Source organism: Schistocerca gregaria, chromosome 1, assembly GCF_023897955.1.
Source record: "Schistocerca gregaria isolate iqSchGreg1 chromosome 1, iqSchGreg1.2, whole genome shotgun sequence".
In the NCBI taxonomy this organism is placed as follows: domain Eukaryota; kingdom Metazoa; phylum Arthropoda; class Insecta; order Orthoptera; family Acrididae; genus Schistocerca; species Schistocerca gregaria.
The window spans coordinates 822,223,672-822,239,364 of NC_064920.1; the positions used below are offsets into that span (position 1 = coordinate 822,223,672).

General features: G+C 45.8%; 1 protein-coding gene across 8 annotated transcripts in view; it reads right to left on the reverse strand.

The window, feature by feature from the left end:
• LOC126271264 (paxillin-like) overlaps nucleotides 1–15,693 on the reverse strand; it is a 447,630-nt gene that overhangs the window by 23,584 nt on the left and 408,353 nt on the right. The gene's annotated exons all lie outside the window — the stretch shown is intronic.

The following is a 15,693-nucleotide window of genomic DNA, read 5'->3' on the forward strand; positions in this document are numbered from 1 at the left end:
CCTTGGTAAACGCATTGTTTTACATACCCCAGAGCCAAAAGTCACATGATTCAGACGCTTCTGGGAAACCTCTCCAGATAACACGTCCGTGAAATGTTGCATTAAGCAGATCTTCCACTGGACGAGCGGCATAAGGTGTTGCCAATCTTCCATGACAACAGTGGTTTCCATACAGTTCCAAAGCATGAATCACATGCTGTACAAGGAGGTCTCGATAACGCGCAGACGTCACGGTACACCTACAGGCGCTCTGAGTGCATTTTATTCAAAGAAGAACGGACCAAGAATAAATGTGCTTGTGAATCCACACCACACAGTCACATAAGGCGAGTGCAATGGCTCTTCGTGCACAACACGCAGTTTAACAGTACCCCAAATTCGGCAGTTCTGTGTATTCAATGCAGCCTATAGTGCAAAATATTGCCCGGCCACATGTCATCAACTTCGATCCGGGCCCGAAACCGAAGAGAAAGTTCAGAACTTGGGCGCACATCTGGATCCTGTACGGGTACCAGTGTAAAAACAGGCCGCAAAACTTTCCGTACTGTTGACCACGGGATGCACAATTCTCGTGACACTGCGTGGGCCCTAGCACTGCTCAGGGTAAGTGCTGCACGGCCAGTTACAGCAACAGCAACGTCGTAAACAACTACCACCGGGATAGGACGCCTTCCTCTTTCAGTTGCCACACCAAGCTCAGCCGTGTATCGAATGCATCTTCTTTAAACCATTTTATGACATCGGGCCTCTCTTCAAACCTTTCTGTTCAAAAATGGCTCTGAGCACTATGGGACTTCCAACATCTGAGGTCATAAGTCCCTTAGAACTTACAACTACTTAAACCTAAGTAACCTAAGGACATCACACACATCCATGCCCGAGGCACGATCACAGAAAAGCTAAATCAGGATAGCCGGACGCAGGTTTGAACCATCGTCCTTCTGAATCCGAGTCCAGTGTGCTAACCACTGCGCAACATCGCTCGGTCCAGATGGTATACTGTCACACACTCTACAGCGCCCTATTTGCACCTGGCGACCAAAATGGGAACTAATTGTTTTCAAGCGTAAATTAGTTCCGGATCAATCAGGTTCCGCTGACCTACAATAATTACAGCCCACACTGGACCGCTGTGAGTAGCTACACTTTAATATTATAACCACCTGGTATTTAGCCGGCATGTGGAAGAGAAGTACTGCCGTAAAGTATCGGATAAAAATAGACTATGTGCCGAGATGATGGATTAAATCGAGAACCACGATGTGAGGGCATGTAGCACTATGAACAGTTATTCTTCCGTCTCCATGTGTACGTTAACCTAGGAGAACCAGAGAGCAGGTTATATGACCAATGCGGGACTTATTTCTTTCATTTTTATCATTTACAACAACACAAACAGAACCGTGTATAGCACTGCACTGAACATGGCGCAAACACACAGTTGACATACTACCGACGATAAAACGGGGAGCCTAACATTGATATAACTGGTCACAACAACCGCCAAACTATATACTTATATGGACATGGTGTCTGTTCTTTTGGACATGTCCGAAAGAACAGACACCATTGATGACATGCAGCCGTCTAGAAAGAATTTAGTATTATATTAATACCTTCAGCTGCTAATGGGCGTTTATATATATTGTGTGTGTGTGTGTGTGTGTGTGTGTGTGTGTGTGTGTGTGTGTGTGTGTGTGTGTGTGTGAGAGAGAGAGAGAGAGAGAGAGAGAGAGAGAGAAATACTGTGCCCTCCTCGCGGGAGGCGTGCGCGAGACAGTCCCTGCAGTCGCGCTATCCTCTTTGCCCTCAGTGGCTCAGATGGATAGAGCGTCTGCCATGTAAGCAGGACATCCCGGTCGGGGCACACATTTTCACCTGTCCCCGTTGATATATATCAACGCCCGTTAGCAGCTGAAGGTATTAATATAATTCTTATACTGCCAAACTAAGTGAAGTGTTCGGATTCCAACTAATGATAAGACAAGTATTATTCTACCAAGTGCCGACTCGGTCCGCATTCAACATCAATGAAATGTACTGAAAAAGGAGTTCCACTTGTAAAATAAATTTGTGGGAAATGATTTGGATTAAAGACAACTTGCTACACACACTATCTGATCAAAGGTGTCTGGACACCATTTAGTGGTCATTAATATGGGCATGTCCGCTATCTTTATGACGGCTTGAGCTCTGCTGGGACGCATTCATTGACGTGTCTAAATGTCTGTGGAGGAATGGTAGCCCATTCTTCTTGAAGAGTCGAAAGTGGAGAAGCCAGTCACGTAGGACGCTGGCGTCTGGAGAAAAGTCGACGTTCCAACTCATCCCCAAGGTGGACTCAGATCGGGACTATGGGCAGGCCAGTCCATTTCTGGAATCTTACTGTCCACAGACCATTGCAGCACACATGCTGCTTTATGACAGCGTGCGTTGTCGTGCTGGTAGGAACAATGATCGTCCTGCTGAACACAGTACACAGTGCTCTAAAATACGTTCATATATTTCTGCATTTAGAGTTCTCGTAAACAGAATAAGGGTAACACACCTGAACTGCTTCAAACATCCTCATATCCTCGCACCAGATGGCAGGTAACATTCTTCAGGCATTCGCCACACACAGGACATAGCGTGATTCATCATTCCACATCACTTGTTTCCACTCATCCTCTATCCAGTGACATCGCTCTTTACACCAAATCTAGCGTCGCTTAACACAGACTTAAGAAATGTGAGGCATATGAGGAGCTGTGCATCATTCTTTTTAACTCCCTACACGCAATCGTTACGCTAGCTGGAGTGCTTCTGAATACACGAGTGATTTCTTCCGTTGATTTTGTATTTTATAACCACCCTCAGCATTGCTAGACAGTCCTTGACTGTCTGTACATGAAGTCTGTGTGGTCTTGGTACAGCTGTGGTCGTTCCTTCGCGTTCCTGCTTCACAATCACATCACCAACAGTCGACTTGTGCAGCGTCAGAAGGGGTTAAATGCCGCTGTTGGATTTGTTACTCAGGCGACATCCAACGACCAGCCCACGTTGAAAGTCACTCAGCTCTCTTAACCGACCCATACCTTTGTTTGTGCTTCTCTGCACACAACACAAGTCTCCCCACCTCCCTTTACACTGTCTCTCGTACAATCTAGTGGTCAATTTCGCACTATACCGGCGATGCTTTTAATCAGATAGTCCATTTTCAAGAAATTTTGGAGAATGGATAATGTGAAAAGGCGTGATGAACCGAAATTTCATTTTATACAATGTATCAGCAACGTAGAAGTTTGAGAGTTCAGCAGCCATGCCGATATCTCTCAGTCTGCCTCCAATACTACTTTTTGTCAATTATAATTAACGTTAATCTACCAGCGCACGTTATCTTTCAACAGCCTATGGGAAGGTTCGTTTTACGTTTATGTTGTGAGTGTCTGATATCTTATGGGACTTAACTGCTACGGTCATCAGTCCCTAAGCTTACACACTACGTAACCTAAATCATTCTAAGGACAAACACACACACACCCATTCCCAAGGAAGGACTCGAACCTCCGCCGGGACCAGCCGCACAGTACGTGTATGTTACCAGGTTGACAACTTCACTGGTGCCATCTTACTATTTTGGCGTTAATCATTTATCCTTACTACAGCAAGCATTCTCAATAATGGCTTACGCATTTGAGTCTTTGTCCACCCGTACAATTTTTCCTTTGCGTGCTAGTAAACTATTGCCTTACACATGTTCGACTAGCGTTTCCTCCTGCACCGTTCTTGTTCAAAGTCTTCGTTTCGTACAGCATTGCCTAGTTACCTACGTACTTCCTTGTTATTAAGCTTGCCGATTATGGATATTGTAGGACACCGTGATCGTACATTAGTTGAAGATAAATACAGATAACTGCAACTAGTCACTTTTGAAATATTTCTTTATTTCCATTAACTAGTTTTCGACCGTTTTCAGGATCGTTTTACGGTATTAATAGCAACACGAGTACCGCCAATATCGCCGCTACGAACATGAATATGTAACTTGTGCAGCGTCTCATATGAAGCAGACCCTTAAAATCCTCGAAAACTAGTTAAACGGACTAAACAAATATTTCGTACGACCTGTGACATACCGCGCCGGGATGTCTACATCGAAACTTTGTTTCGTTCCGATGGCACTTCCGCCTTTGCCCTTCGACATTTCCGGTCGAAGAAATTCCGGTTTGTAGAGGAAATATCAATAAACATTTTGACCAAATTTGACATTGATATCTATAACATATAGTAACGTATATTATGAACATAAAACTAACTAACTGCAATGACGGATTCCTCACTGGAAATGGAGGAAAAAGTACTGCAAGAAACCACATTACCTACCGAATTGCCAAAGGCAAATTTCCAAGAAGCCCAGGCAGAATATTACACAGGAAGTCCAGGTACGTTCCTCCGTTGAGGCGTTGTGGAATAATAACCAGTCCAAACTTGTGCTCGCCAAGGATCCCTGTCCACACACTGATGCTGAATCGACGCTGATGAGACGCTTCGACCGTTCCCCGAGGATTATCTGTAGCCCACAGACGACGATGATGCAGATTGGTAATGCCAGTTTTGGTGCAAGTTGTTTCGGCGGGAAAGAGGACTGACGACAAAAATCCGATAATTTTGATAGTCTGGTGCAAAAGCCATCGACAAAATCCTTTCTTTACAGGGAGATCCGCTGCTGATAATCCTTGCACTGGTTGCAGATGATAGGGATAGTAGCGGTTGTCGTGCAGGTTACACATAATCGTGCTGTGGCTTACACCGTGTTGGCAGGCCACTTGTCGGACTTTGTACTAGCGTTCGTCTCAGTATCCTGTAGAACTGGTGGTGTGTGTGGTGTGTTGGGGCTTATGGACGCTCAACATCGAGGTCATCAGCGCCCTGACACACATTAAAAGGAAAGAATGTGGACAGACCTAAGAAAACTAAAGCACACACTCAAAGAAAGCAGGAAAAGAAGGAAAATGCTACATAAGAAAGTAAAACCTAAGGAAAGGGGAAACATAACAACAAGAATATCACAGGAAATTGTTATTGCCTGGCCACTTACATAAAATATGGGCTAGCTTGTCACACAGTGAGCAAATTCAAAATCCTCTCCCTAAAATCTTTGTAAAAACATTTGACATGTCACAGAACTTTAAAACTTTAGCCACATTCGTCCGAGTGTTGCCTAAAAGAGATGGCAGGTACGCTGGCATGTCAGCTACGGCCCGCTGGTCAGAAAATAAAACGCAATCCAATAAAACGTGGCGCACAGTGACCTGGACGCCGCAAGCACCACACATTGGAGGGCCCTCTCGCCGGAGCAGGAAGCCGTGCGTCATAGGGCTGTGGCCTATTCGAAGCCGTGTGAGGAGAACCTCGTCCCGTCGATGGGGCTGAAAGGAAGTACACCACACACGCGTTGTGGGCTTGACTATACGGAGCTTATTGTCAGTCACTTCCAGCCACTCGTCCTCCCACCGACGCATAACCCGTGAGCTCAACAGCGAGGTGAGTGCGTGCAAAGGGGATAGCACACTGAGATACTTGTGGGGCGAGACACGCCTCCTTGACTGCGAGATCTGCCCTTTCATTCCCAGCAATGCCGACATGCCCTGGAACCCAGCAGAAAGCTACAACCTTCCCCAGTCGCTGTAGTCGGAGGAGGGCATCCTGGATGGTCTGGACAGTTTTGTCTGCCGGATACAAACGTTGCAATAAGTGAAGGGCACTGAGTGAATCGGAACAGACAAGAAATTTAGGAGAGGAGGAATGTCTCATGTGCTTCAGTGCCCGCAAGATCGCAGACAATTCTGCATCAATGACAGCGAAAGTCTGAGGCAGGCGGACCTTGAAGACACGATCTGGAAAAACAACTGAGCAACCAACAGAATCCCCTTGTTTCGACCCATCCGTAAAAACAGCTACATAGTCGTGGTGCTCAGATAAAATGGCAGAAAATTGATCCTTCAAATTAGGCGTACACACAGTCCGTCGCCTGACTGCACGTTCGTCTGTGTGAAAGGACCCATGATCACACAAACGCCCAAAATTGGCTTGAAATGTTGTGTGATGTGGTTGGTGTTTGTGAGAGTGCTTCTTTTGGTATAGTCGTGCTACCTCTCGACCGCTTCCATTTGCTTGGCCGTACACAAACACCACCTCGGTTTGTTCCCGACATGAATACCTACCGGGCCATTCCGCTGCTTACAGCACGCCGCGTTAGTCACATAACGTGCCACAGACATGGGTCACACGGCACGTGGTCAGAGGAACTTCCATTTCTTAGCGCCATCTAGTGCAGCAGCGATGCGTTTCCGTATACATGTTCACAGAACCTCCATTTCCAGTTAGGAAACTGTACCTGCAGGTTGTCTGTTTCATTAATGTTCACCCTGTATTCAATTAATTCCTTAAGTAGCGCAAATTGCAAAAGCTTTGAATTTCTTCTTCTAAGGTGTGCATATTTCACTGTCCATCGTTACTGTGCACAAAAAGTGCAGTTAAAGATATCCTTAATGACATGTCAATATTTGATATCCCTATCCCACTTGTGTTAAATCTGAATTTTATGCCGCCCTTGCTTCGGCCGGAAAGTGCAGCACTCATTTCTGGACGAAAAAATTGTTTCACGCCTTTTTATTAGCGTCCGCTTTTGTTTGCTTTATTGCCCCTTACGCTGACTTTTGTGTTATTACATTCAACAGCTTTTAAATTAGGCATTAGTTCGTCTCGGCCGCAAGGGCTTTGTCTCCTGCGAACGTTCTCGGTGGTTCCTGTCTTCGCTGCACTTTCATTACTGGTTGCAGTATTCATAGACCAGTAGTGTTTGCCTTCTGGACTCCGGATGAACAGAAATCTATGCGCCAGATGACCAAACAGTAGTATGCAGACTTTTTTTTAGTTATTATTACACTACTGGCCATTAAAATTGCTACACCAAGAAGAAATGCAGATGATAAACGGGTATTCATTGGACACATGTATTATACTAGAACTGACATATGATTACATTTTCACGCAATTTGGGTGCATAGATCCTGTTAAATAGTACCCAGAACAACCATCTCTGGCCGTAATGACGGGCTTGATATGCAGGTACAGCTGCCCATGCAGCTGCAACACGATACCACAGTTCATCAGGAGTAGTGACCAGCGCATTGTGACGAGCCAGTTGCTCGGCCACCATTGACCAGACGTTTTCAATTGGTGAGAGATCTGGAGAATGTGCTGGCCAGGGCAGCAGTCGAACATTTTCTGTATCCAGAAAGCCCAGTACAGGACCTGCAACATGCGGTCGTGCATTATCGCAGGGATCGAATGAGGGGTAAAGCCACGGGTCGTAACACATCTGAAATGTAGCATGCACTGTTCAAAGTGCCATCAGTGCGAACAAGAGGTGACCGAGACGTGTAACCAATGGCACCCCTCACCATCACGCCGGGTGATACGAAAAATGCACTATGGGACTTAACATCTGAGGTCATCAGTCCCCTAGAACTTAGAAGTAGTTAAACCTAACTAGCCTAAGGACATCACACACATCCATGCCCGAGGCAGGATTCAAACCTGCGACCGTAGCGGGTGATATGCCAGTATGGCGTTGACGAATACACACTTCCAATGTGCGTTCACCGCGATGTCGCCAAACGTGGATGTGACCATCATGATGCTGTAAACAGAACCTGGATTCATCCGAAAAAAGGACGTTTTGCCATTCGTGCATCCAGGTTCGTCGTTGAGTACACCATCGCAGGCGCTCCTGTCTGTGATGCAGCGACAAGGGTAACCGCATCCATGGTCTCCGAGCTGATAGTCCATGCTGCTGCTAACTTCTTCGAACTGTTCGTGCAGATGGTTGTTCTCTTGTAAATGTCCCCATCTGTTGCCTCAGTGATCGAGGCGTGGCTGCACGAACCGTCACAGCGATGCGGATAAGATGTCTGTCATCTGGGCTGCTAGTGATACGAGGCCGCCGGGATCCAGCACGGCGTTCCGTATTACCCTCCTGAACCCACCGATTCCGTATTCTGCTAACAGTCATCGGATCTCGACCAACGCGAGCAGCAATGTCGCGATACGATAAACCGCAATCGCGAGAGGCTACAATCCGACCTTTATCAAAGTCGGAAACGTGATGGTTCGCATTTCTCCTCCTTACACGAGGAGGCAACGCCGGTCAACTGCTGTTTGTGTATGAGAAATCAGTTGGAAACTTTCCTCATGTCACCACGTTGTAGGTGTCGCCACCGGCGCCAACCTTGTGTGAATGCTCTGAAAAGCTAATCATTTGCATATCACAGCATCTTCTTCCTGTCGGTTAAATTTCGCGTGTGTAGCACGTCATTTTCGTGGTGTAGCTACTTTAATGGCCAGTAGTGTATTATTATTGTTGTAATGTAGTTCTATGTAGATTGTCTCTCCCCCCCCCCCCCCTCGCGCTTAGCGTAATTCTTAGCTATTACTACACATTATGTGCTTTCTTCATGTCAATTCATGTGCAATATTCGCTCTGTTCTGTCACATAGATAAGAGACTAAATAAACAGTATTGATAAACAGGGTGACTACACCGCAGCGGTAGCTCTCGGGTGCCTGTGTGTCCATCCCGGGACGGAGAGACGCCACGCCCTTTCGTGGAGCGTGCGAGGCGCTGGCAGTGGCAGTGGCGCTTGTGCGGAACGGGGGCGAGGCGTCGGGAATTTCCGAGAAGCGGCCGTGTGGCCTGCAGACGGGCGTACGTGGGCCGCCGCCGACGGCGCGCCGCCAAAATAGAAGAGCGCCCACCGCCGCCTGCCGCTGACCACGCGCAGCTGCCTGCCTCCTCAGGCACCGGCCGCTGCGCTATCCATACGGGTTTTCCTGAGTCTCAGGCAGCAGCAATTCTTATGCCATTCTCATCATCTCTGGATACCTGGCTTGTACAGAATAACTGGAACACACTGCCTTAAACACCGTACTTCCGCAGCTCACCTAATAAGTATGAGGCCTAGTCACCTTTAATTACCACCTCGAAAAAATTAAGATACGTAATCAACTTTTTGTTTACAGCTACATGTCTGCAGTCCTGGCTCACACCGAAAGCCCTGCGCTATAGTACTGTAGCACGGCCCTGGGGTCGTCACAACGCAAGGATGCACCTCACTCGAAGTTGAGATGGGCTGCGAGGGCTTGTTTTGGCTCCACTGCCGGCGTGCTACGGCACTACTGCGCGGGGATTTCCTTGCGTACCAGGACAGCAGGCGTGTACATGTAAACAAAAAATGTATTACACACCTTCCTTTTTTGGAGATGATAATTAAAATTTTATGACTATCCGCAGTAGGCCCTTCACACTGCAACATCTCTACGAGTGACATTTGAGCTGCTAGTACGTCTGTGATCTTTGTGGTGTTGGTTCAGCCTAGAGCCGTGCCAGACCTTACAGATCTTCAATGAGGTTTCCTGCAGAGCTCATGGTCACAGGAATAAAGGAAAGCTAGGGCAGGCGCTGTTCGCAATAGTTAGCCTACTCATGCAGTGGAAACAGGCCACCACTGGTTTAACGACCATGACGACGACAGTCTGGTCTCCCTGGCGTTCACACTAATTGAATTTGACGTCTACTGTCAGCCCTGGAAAAATAAACCACACTGATGAGCCAGCCGGCCGGTGTGGACGAGTGGTTCTAGGCGCTTCAGTATCCTGCCTCGGGCATGGATGTGTGTGACGTCCTTAGTTTAGTTAGGTTTAAGTAGTTCAAAGTTGTAGGGGACTGATGACCTCAGATGTTAAGTCCCATAGTGCTCAGAGCCATTTGAACCATTTTGATGAGCCAAAACATTACGGCCACTGCCCATCGCGAGGCAAAACGCCACGTGGTAGCGTTGCAGACACGTGACGCGAGCAGGAAAGTATAGCACGTGTCTCACCTAAGAGTCGTCAGGCGCATTTTCTGTCGATTTTCGGCAGATATCTGCAGTTTCATTTTAGCTTTATGTAGCAGGAGTCAGCCCAAACAAATACTGCTCATCTCGTCTTTCGTGCGATGTAAGTGCAGACGGAAAGGGTAACTTTGTTTTCCGTTACAAATAAAATGATTTTGAACGCGGAAGTTAACATGCTTTCACTTGTCACTGTACGTTTCACTTACAATTTAACTGGTGGATGAGGCTGTCTGCCCTTTATCATTAGTTACACAAAAAACTTCTGCGACTTGTAGTTTGGGGGTACGTCTTTCAATTTGAGAAAAGAGGGAAGGTTAGAATTCAACTCTCGTTTCGTTTGCAATCATGTAAATTAGCGATGGAGAACGTACTCTGCTCCTGTCAAACTGGGAGCCCATTCAGAGAACTATGCCGTTATTCCCCTTAAACGATTTAAAAAAGGACTGAAAAAAGAAATCGGGTGCTGCTAACCACCCGTGCACGAGCCCGCTGTCTATCATCGCACGAAATCACTTCGGTCACATGATTTGAAAATAACACCTCCATTTAAAAGGAAACATCACGACCTCGAGCTCATATTCTAAGGTGAAGAAAGCACACTTGGAAGATATCCCTCCCAGAAATGGAAATTAAGCGTTTCCGGACACATGTCCACATAACATCTTTTCTTTATTTGTGTGTGAGGAATGTTTCCTGAAAGTCTGCCCATACCTTTTTGTAACACCCTGTATATGCTTCAAAATCAAAATATATCAACCCGTGTCACTGAAGAACATGAAACGAAGCTAATTATTTTCTATTTACAATTTAATGATACTAATCACGTTTAAGAATAGCGCATCTCTTGCAAATGTACTTCACTTCAACAGTTCCCAGCTTTAGAACCCAAGAAAATAACAGAGGACAGGAAGTTAAAAATTAAATAGCACTGTGGTACGTCTTTAACGACACACTAATTCATTTCTTTAATTTACAATGCATTTATGAATCGCAACATAAAAAAAATCAAAGCAAAGAGATCTCTGGCACCAGCTCGAGCATAGAAACCGCGCACTTTGACACGCTGAACACAGCACGTTACCAGTGTCGAAATAATATCTCAAAAAATGGTTCAAATGGCTCTGAGCACTATGGGACTCAACTGCTGTGGTCATCAGTCCCCTACAACTTAGAACTACTTAAACCTAACTAACCTAAGGACATCACACAAATCCATGCCCGAGGCCGTATTCGAACCTGCGACCGTAGCAGACGCACGGTTCCGGACTGCGCGCCTAGAACCGCGAGACCACCGCGGCCGGCAATAATATCTCACAAATCTATTACGCCGCCGTACATAAACTTCGCGCTCGGGCATTAGGCGGCTGCAATGGGGCGGAGCGAGTGACAAAAGGTGCGCGCGAAACTTTAAAAGCTGTACTCTCTGCAGGTCGTAACTGCGTACTGTCAAAATTATAGTCCAATTTTTTTCGCGGGATCAAATTCAGAGGCAGGTATCTTTTAAGTGTGTTCTTTCTCTTTAAAATATGAGGTTAAGTTGGCGATGTTCCGTTCTTAATGATGCGGCTCCTGAAGCAGATACGTTACAGGGAAAACTTTGGGTAACACCACGAACTGAATCCACGACCTCAACATTATGAGCAATCAGCACAAGTAGCAGATCACTTCAACCCTCTAAAATCTGCTGAGATAATTTCTAACATATGTATGGTTTAATTAATAAATCTTCCATGCCGTATTTTTTAACAATTTGTGACCTGCACTACGGAAACATTGAAATGATACAACACTACACATGGTCTTACTATCACTCTAACAACGCTTGTTTGCAGGTTTCACACTAACCTTTGCTACTCCATATCGGATGGTAAAGGCACAAAACTCGTGTACTTGGGCAGCAACACTAGATCTCTATGAAAGCGGAGTTTCTCGGATAGTTAAATAAGGACATTGTGCTTAAGACCATTTCCAAATAAATTAAATGTCGCTTCAACAATGATAACAATTAGTGCTGGCAAGGCATCATACTGTTCACCAATGCTCACCCCCCCTTTTTTTTGCCAGCCTTCTGATCCCCTATTTATTTAATTCATATGACTTATATTGGTGTATTCCTGTCTTTCACTGAACGTATTTCTGTTTTCCAGAATGAGATTTTCACTCTGCAGCGGAGTGTGCGCTTCGTATTTCTACTTTGTTCTTTCGTCGATTAATCGAGGTATTTTTTCTGTTACTCAAGGTTTCTTCGCGATTACCTTCCTTGTATCAATGTCTGTGTGTCCAAATTCTGTGATTGCCCTTTCGAGAAATTTCTATTCCTCTTCAACTGAACTGCCGACTGTGGTGTTCACTACAACAGTACACATAGCTGAAAACTTGAGACGCTTCTTGTCATTCCTCAGTACTTCGTATCCCAATTCTTTCCACATTGATCCTTTCGGACGACTCTCTTAAATTCTTGTCTATTCATCATCATTAGTAAACTGTGATCCAAATCTACATCTGCTCCTTTGTACGTCTTACGATCCAATATCTGATTTCGGAATCACCGCCTGACCATCATGTAATCAGCTGAAATCTTCCCGTATCTCCAGGCCTTTCCTACGTATCTCTCTTCCTCTTGTAACTTTTGAACAGTGTATTCACTATTACTAGCCAAAATTTACTGCAGTACTCAATTAGTCTGTCTCCTTTCTCACTTCTAATTGTAGCCCCATGTCGTCCCGTACCTCCTTCTTCTGTTCCTTCCCCTAATAATGCATTCCGATTCCCCATAATTATTGGTTGTCATCTGTTTACATACTGAATTACTCATTCAATGTCCTTATATATCTTCTGCATCTCTCTGCCTTCTGCTTGTGACATTGGCATAAACACCCGATAAAAAGTCTTATAGAACGCCTGTTTCCAGGATCATTAGGCTGCAGTTTTCTACGAATTTAAGTTACACGAGTCGACTGTAATCTTTCCTTTAAAATGTACCTCTTTATTGATGTTGGTAAACACGATCTATGTACGAAACCTGGACGCAGTATCTTCTTTTACACACTGCTTCCCTGTTACTCTGACATTGCCGTCGCAATAGGACCACGTCCACATAGTCCCCTAAATGGGCATGAATCTCCAACTCTACCTCTTATTGCGCATTAAACGCGCACCTGCTATTATCTTTCGCTTATATTGCAAATACTATCGCCGGCCGCGGTGGTCTAGTGGTTCAGGCGCCGCGGACTGCTACGGTCGCAGGTTCGAATCCTGCCTCGGGCATGGATGTGTGTGATGTCCTTAGGTTAGTTAGGTTTAAGTAGTTCTAAGTTCTAGGGGACTGATGACCACAGATGTTAAGTCCCATAGTGCTCAGAGCCATTTGAACCATTTTTTTTTTTTTGCAAATACTATCAAAAATGTACACATTCCTGCTAGGCGACACAGCGGTCAAACGCCAACACAGAAATTTCGAACTTTCGTCTTGGAGATGGGTAAAATATTTTTTACACGCAACGTTGTTGGAAATATAGTATTGTAAAATCGACGAACGATATGTAACGATCCTGAATTTGTGTTCTCTATCCTTCAGAGCAATATGCTTACTGTTATATGTTCTTTGACTTTTCTGAGCCCCCTAAGATCTTCCCGGTCACAGATTCACTACATCCTAAATGCCCTACTATTTGAAGAAGCCCACAGCGCCTGGCTAGACAAAAATAAAATGTGTCCAATGAAAGCACCGTACTAGCTACAGCTGGAGGGGTGAAATGCAGTAGCCGTTTGTAACTACTGGATTCATAGCTTGAAGAAGGCGTAAATACGTTTGGGAGAGTGATGTACTGGACGACAGTAACGCCATCAGCCTTAATTTTAACCCGTCATCTGCAGCTGCGAGCTGTCACAGCGATTTTAATCCGCTCCACTGGCTCACATTTCTGGCGATCGAGCTTGCTTCGAATCGGAACGGCCACAGATGATATAAATACCTCCGCGACCGTGACGGTAATAAAACGGTCAACGTAAACGGCGACAGTCCGGAGCGAATGCCTGCCGAGATTTATTTGTATGTCTCAGTGCTGCCCAGACTGGACAGCCTGCTAGCCGGGCGGAACGCTGCCTAATTGAACAACACGACCATTCAGCGCGGCGGTCCGGCGCTCTTTGTAGCGACGCGGTGTCAACACAGCAGCCCACCACAATGCGCCACAGTCGCAAATTGTCGGGCTATTATTGTCGCTCACCCAGTCTGCGACAACACGTTTGTCATTTCCGACTCGACAATGGGGCTACATTCGGTTCATATGTATGCCACAGTTTCACAACGTACAACACGACGCGAAACTAGTTCCACAGTTGCAGAGTTCTAACATGCACGATGCAAAATGATAAAATCTGCTCTGATTATCAGATTGTGTCATCTTGTCGCAAATTTTCAATGACTTTTGTGCCCGTTATCTTCAGGCCAAGTGTCGGGATGTGTTTATCAATGGAATACGACGAGAAAGCTCCCAATCACGAGGCAAAATATTTCAGTGCGTAGTCGACCACGGAGTCGCTATCGCTATTACAGTCAAGTAAGGTTCGGTTCTTAAGTCACGGCGATGTCGAAGGCGTTAGGGCTAAACAACGAAAAACGAAAATCTGGATGAAGAGAGCAGAGGCCTGAGCTCCGGCGCTCACGAACATGAGTGAACTGTTTTAACTACTGCACTACCCAATCGCCACGTTTGCTATTAGAGTTCACAATATGATTCTGTCTTTTAATTTGCAGGTAAAATGGAAATGAGCGTTTGGCGTCAGTGGCCGGGAGGCCCCTTACGGGGCAGGTCCGGCCGCGGTGGTGCAGGTCTTATTACATTCGACGCCACAATGGGCGACCTGCGCGCCGGATGGGGATGAAATGATGATGAAGACAACACAACACCCAGTCCCTAAACGGAGAAAATCCCCGACCCTGCCGGGAATCGAACCCGGGCCCCTTAGGAAGGCAGTCCGTCACGCTGACCAATCAGCTATCGGGGCGGACATTTTGCAGGTGAAGGACATTGCACGATTGAGAAGGCCCAGCTGTCACCACTAAGCAGAGCACGACCAACGGATGCAACAGTGAAGTCAGGATAGTTTAAATCTCTGCAGATATTAACATAGGATATCCACTGCAAGAGACAATCATGACTCTACGATCAAAGTAAGTACTTTTGAAGTTAGAATTAAACAGTTACTTCATAACTATTGTATTTCCAAACGCACTATCAAAAAGCTCCATACGTATTTGGTTTACCTACCGTTTTCAAGCTCACGGCTACTCAAGACGCTGTCTTCATAAACGCACAAGTTGTGTGGATCAAGAACTGTTCGCAACCAATGTGGAAACTAGCAAAATCAGCCTTCTGTTTTGGGGCTAGCACTGGCGAGTCTATCTTCCAGCAAGAAATTAAATCTGCAGAAAACGTTAGAAAAAGTGAAAATAGTAACCTTACAGAGAGCAGCTTCTGAAAGCCGCCAATCGCTGATAGCACTGGTAGAAATCGATATTTAATGCAGCCATGCAATTTTAATTCGTCAACCAAAGTGTTAAAGCAACGGGCACAGCTATTTTGAAACAGAATACTTGATAGTGTACTTTCCAGAAATAATCCTGGCAACTTACCCGACCACAAAAATGGTAAGGCTGCCTTCCCCAGATAAAGCCGTCGTGTGTAGCTCAGGGACGATTCGTGGTGTGGAGGAACACCTATTCTGTTATATTTCGCTTGCTACCAACG